The sequence below is a fragment of the Triturus cristatus genome, chromosome 6 (genome assembly GCF_964204655.1).
Source record: "Triturus cristatus chromosome 6, aTriCri1.1, whole genome shotgun sequence".
NCBI lineage: Eukaryota > Metazoa > Chordata > Amphibia > Caudata > Salamandridae > Triturus > Triturus cristatus.
This window is the reverse complement of record NC_140589.1, coordinates 1,771,679,482-1,771,685,536: the sequence shown is the minus strand read 5'-3', so window position 1 is coordinate 1,771,685,536 and position 6,055 is coordinate 1,771,679,482.

The window sequence follows — 6,055 nt, the reverse complement described above, 5'->3', positions numbered from 1 at the left end:
AACGAAGGAAGGGCAGAAAGATGGCAACCCGTGAACGAGGGCGGTGCTCGCTCACTTTCTAAAGCTGTGTGTGTATTTTATTTTTCTGGCTCTTTCCTCGAGGTCTCTCATGGATGATCACTCGATGCAGCTTCTGCTCTGCAGATCCTGGTACTTGTTTCAGATGCCCCTGTGACAAGAGGGGTGAATAAAGAAAGAGGCAGCGGGGGCGATACGGCATGTTTACAATGGTGTGTGCAATGAAATGTGACCTTCCATCATAGGGCAATTTGTTTTCTGGCTTGGCAGTGGAGTTGGTACCTTTGCAGTGTGGACTCTGTGCTCTACAGTCTAGGGCACCATGGATGCTTGCATTCTGTTTATGTACAGGGGAGATGTGGCTTCTGGCATCACGGTTGTGCTGTGCCTACACAGGCACTGTAGTCTCTGGCTTGACATTGGTGCTTTTTTATTTTTGGGCATGAGAGTGGTGTCTTAAATAGGGGCACAATCCACTTCCTGGGATGGCGTGGTGTTTCACATACTGGGCAATGAAGACAGCCTTACCAGATCCTAAGAGTTAACTCTAATAAAATGGATCTTACCCAGTAGATTTGGTCACGTGAATCAGTCCTAGGACCATGAACAGCAGCCCTGGCACCCTGAGCTGCCCAGTGGCACAGTGAGCCTGTCATCACACAGGGGCCCACCCTGCACTGGTTCAGCACTGGCTAGCACCACTTACAGCACAGCGCCTCTGATAGGCAGCAGCACAGAAAGCTCTGATAGGCTGCCTGCTGCCATCTTTAGCATGCAGGTTGCAGCATAGAAAGCTCTGATAGGCTCTTACCAGGTGCAGGAACAGCGACAGCCATGATGACCTCATGCAGAGTTTAAAGCTGGTGTTACATCTCTTGGCACAAGATAACTGGGGCACACTGTGTGGCACTGCATCTTCTGTGGAACAATAAAACCCTGCTGTTGTACCTGTCATACAATTTAGGATACATAGTGTTTCTGTTTTAAAGCAGTAATGCCCTCTGGAACACTGGCAGGGTCTAAAGTATTGACATATATTACATTATAATAACCAGTCTGTGAAACCTATGGGAATATATTTTAAAAAGGTGCTGCAAAATGCCCCCCCCCCCAACCCTCCCACCCCCTAACTCCCCCACCCCCATATTTTTAATTCATTTGGGAGGGAGGAGTGAATACCTTTCTAAAGAAGTTTGTGTTTGCTTGCTTTGTTCACTAGGGTGGTGCCATGTGGGGGTGGTTTGTAAATATGTGGCAGGGCTGACACTGGTTCCAAATCCTGCTCTGGTCAAATAGTGAGGTAAACAAAATAACAAGATATTATTCTAAAATAAGCTATCTAAAAGTGTTATCTCAAGATCCCTTAAAGTCGTAGATGCTTTTGTGTAAACCCTTTCCGTTCATCTGTACATCACAATGTTTGCGCTGCTCTTTATGGAGCAATGATATCTGATTGGCAGATGGTATTGGCAAACTGCCAACTATGCCCAGGGGGATTTGAAGAAAACCAGAGCTGTTCTGCCCAGCTTCTTAAAACAGTCACGGGCAGCAATGTCTCCCTGTCTCTCTTGGTTCTGTGGTTTCTCCCCAGGGAAGGGACTCTGAGGTCCTCACTGTGGTGTGATGGTGTTCTCTGGACTACAAATTTGCTGGCAGGTTCCAGAGAGACCCACTTGCGCCCCTACGCGCACTGCCTAAAATCATACCAGCAAAAAGTTGGTCTACTCTTGGGCAGTGTATGCCACCAGTAACTTAGGACCACTTTGATATTAGTTGCTAGGTGAGTGCAGAGAGATGGACCTGGGGCAACCACTTGCAAATGAAGGCCCGCCCTCCACCCGCCAGCGATCAGTGGGAAAGGCTCCAGCCAACAGGTTGTCCGCTGGCTAGAGGAATAGGCTGACGCCATTGCATACGGTGGAGGTAGTCCCCAACATGTAGTAGCCCCGCCTAGCACTGGGCAGGCGCTTGTAACTCATACACAATGAGGGTGGGCGAGTGATCATAAAATCTTCTTACTTTCAGACTGAGTTCATCTTTTATTGTTTCTTTTTCTAATCACTGGAAGCAGGGCTTTAGGATTATACAGCAATGTAGGACAACATTATGAGGCATGGTTGCCTAAATTATGGAACATGGAAATGCAAATTAAGAGGCACATTGTGTGATTCAATATAGCCTATAGCGGGCTATACCGGCTATTAAAGGCCTGCTACTGCATTAGCCCTGCTAGGAAGGGCTATAAGGCTATTAGAACATTCTGCCACTAGTGGGCAGAATGTTCTAACAAATTAAACAAAGACCTCTTGGAGCTCAAGGGGATTTAAATCCCCTCGAGCTCCTTGAGAGGCCTTTGTAAGACATTGGAATGTTGCTCTGCGGGCCTTTACCGGACCGTAGTGGCATGGAGCACTCCATTGTCTTCCATGGAGTTCCCAACATACCAATGTTCTAATACAAATTATGTGATACATTCTTTGGCTTCATTGTCCAGGTACACTTTTAAATTTTAACACTCAATTGTACAGATGGGGTGCCCAATGCTATAAAAAATAAATGGTTTTCTTCAGAGAGAGAACTGTGCATATTGAGCGGATCTATTCAAAATCGTATTTACTACCAATTAATAATTTTCATTTGCATAGAACCACATCTGTTTTATCCATTCGGTTCATTCGGCCACCCAGAGCAAAATAGTTTGCGTAAGAAATATATGACGTTTGCACTCAAAGAAGCCTACATATAAACAATTCTTGTGATAAAATCTGTTCCTCTTTTATTCTGCAGGGATCCTTGTGCCTGTTACCTATCAGAGATTAGAAGTGACCTGCATGCATTCAGTAACTGATTATAATAGATTCTGTTCCTCTTTTATTCTGCAGGGATCCTTGTGCCTGTTACCTATCAGAGATTAGAAGTGACCTGCATGCATTCAGTAACTGATTATAATAGATTCTGTTCCTCTTTTATTCTGCAGGGATCCTTGTGCCTGTTACCCATCAGAGATTAGAAGTGACCTGCATGCATTCAGTAACTGATTATAATAGATTCTGTTCCTCTTTTATTCTGCAGGGATCCTTGTGCCTGTTTCCTATCAGAGATTAGAAGTGACCTGCATGCATTCAGTAACTGATTATAATAGATTACTTGCACTAGAACTGTAGTTACACCATAGGGAGCGGGGCTGTGGGGACTTAGCCAACATGTGTTGGGCAAACGTATCCCTCCAGGGTCTCTTGTGCTATTGTTTATTGTCACCCCCAACAGCACTCCTTTTATCAACCTAGGAAGGATAAACTGCTGAGTGGACCTGCCTGGATTTGAACCAGTGACAATGAGCTCAAACATACATCCCTACGGTGGATGCATTGTTCTACTGAGCCACCCAACCTTTCACCTTGTACTTTACATTGATGGGCCCTCTATTGTACTTATAAATAATATTACCAGTCTCTTGGACTTCCCAGCCATGGCCAACGTTTGTTAACACATTCTTTCATGTGTAAGATCACAGATTGAATCAGTCACGTGCACTCTTGTGCACAGTGGGGGTACTTTATTCCATATAATATTGCTGTTCAGTACTATTGCGCTACTGACATAGCAGACCAATATGGCCAGTCTGTCTCCTTTTGACAATACAGTGGCACCTCGGCGCGGTGCATGCCGGGAGGAAATTATTCACAGTTGATTGAAGTTATGTAGGATTAGCGTGGTGCCCTCCATGTCCACCTGAGGCGGATGCTAATCCCCTACTTATACACAACCTGCTGTGTCTACTTATAAACATACAACTATTTAAGACATGTTAATACTTGTCACAGTGAAGTGAGGGATTATGCTGCAAAATGAGCTCGAGTCGTTTTACATGTACACCTTTTGTTATATTAAAAGAGCAGGTCACATACCTGGAGCTGGGGCGCCATTGGACGGGTTTTTAAATCTGTCGAGTGGGAGCCCTGATAGCCCAGGCCCTCATCTAACGAAGGTACCATCAGGGTCACAACTGTATTACCGCAACCAAGAACCATAATATTACTGCAAAATTATCTTTGGTGGTAAATAACATGGGGAAATGGTGCTTATGCTTGTTTTTCCACTTTCAAAGAGACGAAGTTAATACCAATGTTTTGCTGGAGCTAGCAGACACAGGGCCAGATGGATCAAAGGGTTTTACCCATTTTGTGTCTATGGGAAAATACTTTAATACATATGGGCCGTAGATCCCACCTGCAGTGAATGTCATTATGGTATTTCTTCATGTGGTGAGACAGCTTACAATGCTCTAAATAGTAAAAAAAAAAGTGTTTCGTGTGTGGAAATACGCTTATGGTCCAGGTAACACATCTTTCTTTTTACACTGATGACAATCTCTAAATGAGGGCCTGCGTCTGTGCCGGACTAAAGCCTGTGGAGCCCCTAAGCAGTTGAAATTTCGGGGCACACCTCGTAAATTATCCCCTAATACGGTTTTTTTTATTTTACCAACCAAAAATTTTTAATAAACCAATTTTTTTACACAAAACTTAACATTAACAATTATTAATGTTAGCAAACATAATTTCTTTAAAAAAAAATGAAATAAACCAACAAAACTTTAAATAGTCACTTTCCTCAATTTGTTTGTGATGAAATCTATCAGGATATCTTGGAAGTCTACCTTTTGCAAGACGTCGTATTCAGTGGCCATAATGGCAAGTGAGTTCAGTCGTTTTTGTGTCATTGGAGATCGATGACAGTTTTTCAGTAGTTTAACAATTTAAGAAAGCTTGATTGTAAATTTCTTTATAGATCAAATCAATATTATATTGATCTGTTGTCATATGGAGATGGGGACTTGTCATATGGATCTGGGTTTGATAATGGCGAAGAGGGAGCTCACCATGCACTGGAAGGCACAGGCCGGGCCGAGCTTTCGGAGGTGGAAGGCGAGTTTCTTGTCTTGGGCGCGGAGCGAAGGGACGCTTCGGCTGCAGCTGGCCCAGCGGGCGGCTAATGATAAGGCGCTGGATGCGGCTAGGGCATGGGGAGCGCTAGTGGAGGGGCTTCGCGCTTTGGAGTAGTTGGATGAGGAGGACGGGGATCCTGTAGACGTTGGCCGGGGTCTGGGACACGGGGCGGGGCCCTCTGGGACCGCGGGGGAGACTGCATCGAATGAGGCCCCTTCAGCGTAGTTGGGAGGGGTCTGTGTCTGCACAAAGTATTGAGGTGCACATCGAATGAGGCCCCTTCAGCGTAGTTGGGAGGGGTCTGTGTCTGCACAAAGTATTGAGGTGCACGTGGGTGGTCAGGGCGGGAGCATGAAGAGTATATGGCGGGGGACATGGAGCCTCAGGTCCTTTGAGATTATTCCTGATGTCTTTTCCGTTGCTTAGAGCTGGGCTGTGTCGGACCTCGGGGTGCTTAATGTCTCAATTTACAGGGGTTGGAGGCGGGCACGCTGACAGAGGGGGGGAGGGGGTAGAGAGGGTGGTAGGGGGGGAGTTAGGGTAGCAAATGTTGACGATCTGGTTTCTCCTGATCTGTGTATTGATGACTGGGTCTTATATAGGATACTATTGTAAGCAACATTGGTTTATTGGTTCGACGGTTGGAAAACCTCAATAAAATATTTTCACAAAAAAAATATTGATCTGTTGTCGCGGGGCCCCTGACAGGAGTGGGGCCCATAGGCCGGTGCCTACTTTGCCTATTTGGTAATCCAGAACTGGCCTGTGTCTTTAAAGAACTCACAGAATTTGCCTTGGAATTCAATGTTTGCTTCCAGGACAACTTTTGAATTTATCTTATACAGAAGTTCACTTTCGAAACGGCATGCACAGGCCCACCCACTGCGACGGAACTCCCAGTTGAGCAGTTACAAATGGTTTTCAGAGTTTGAACATATGGGGTTTGTGGGCCTTACATATAAACTGCAGATCACAAAGCAATATGTGCAAAATGTTCGCCGATTGCTTTGCCAACTGCTCTTCGTTTTGCCACGTCCTTGATCTGCTAGCGAGTGTCATCGTCAAATGGATATTTGAAGGATGGTAAA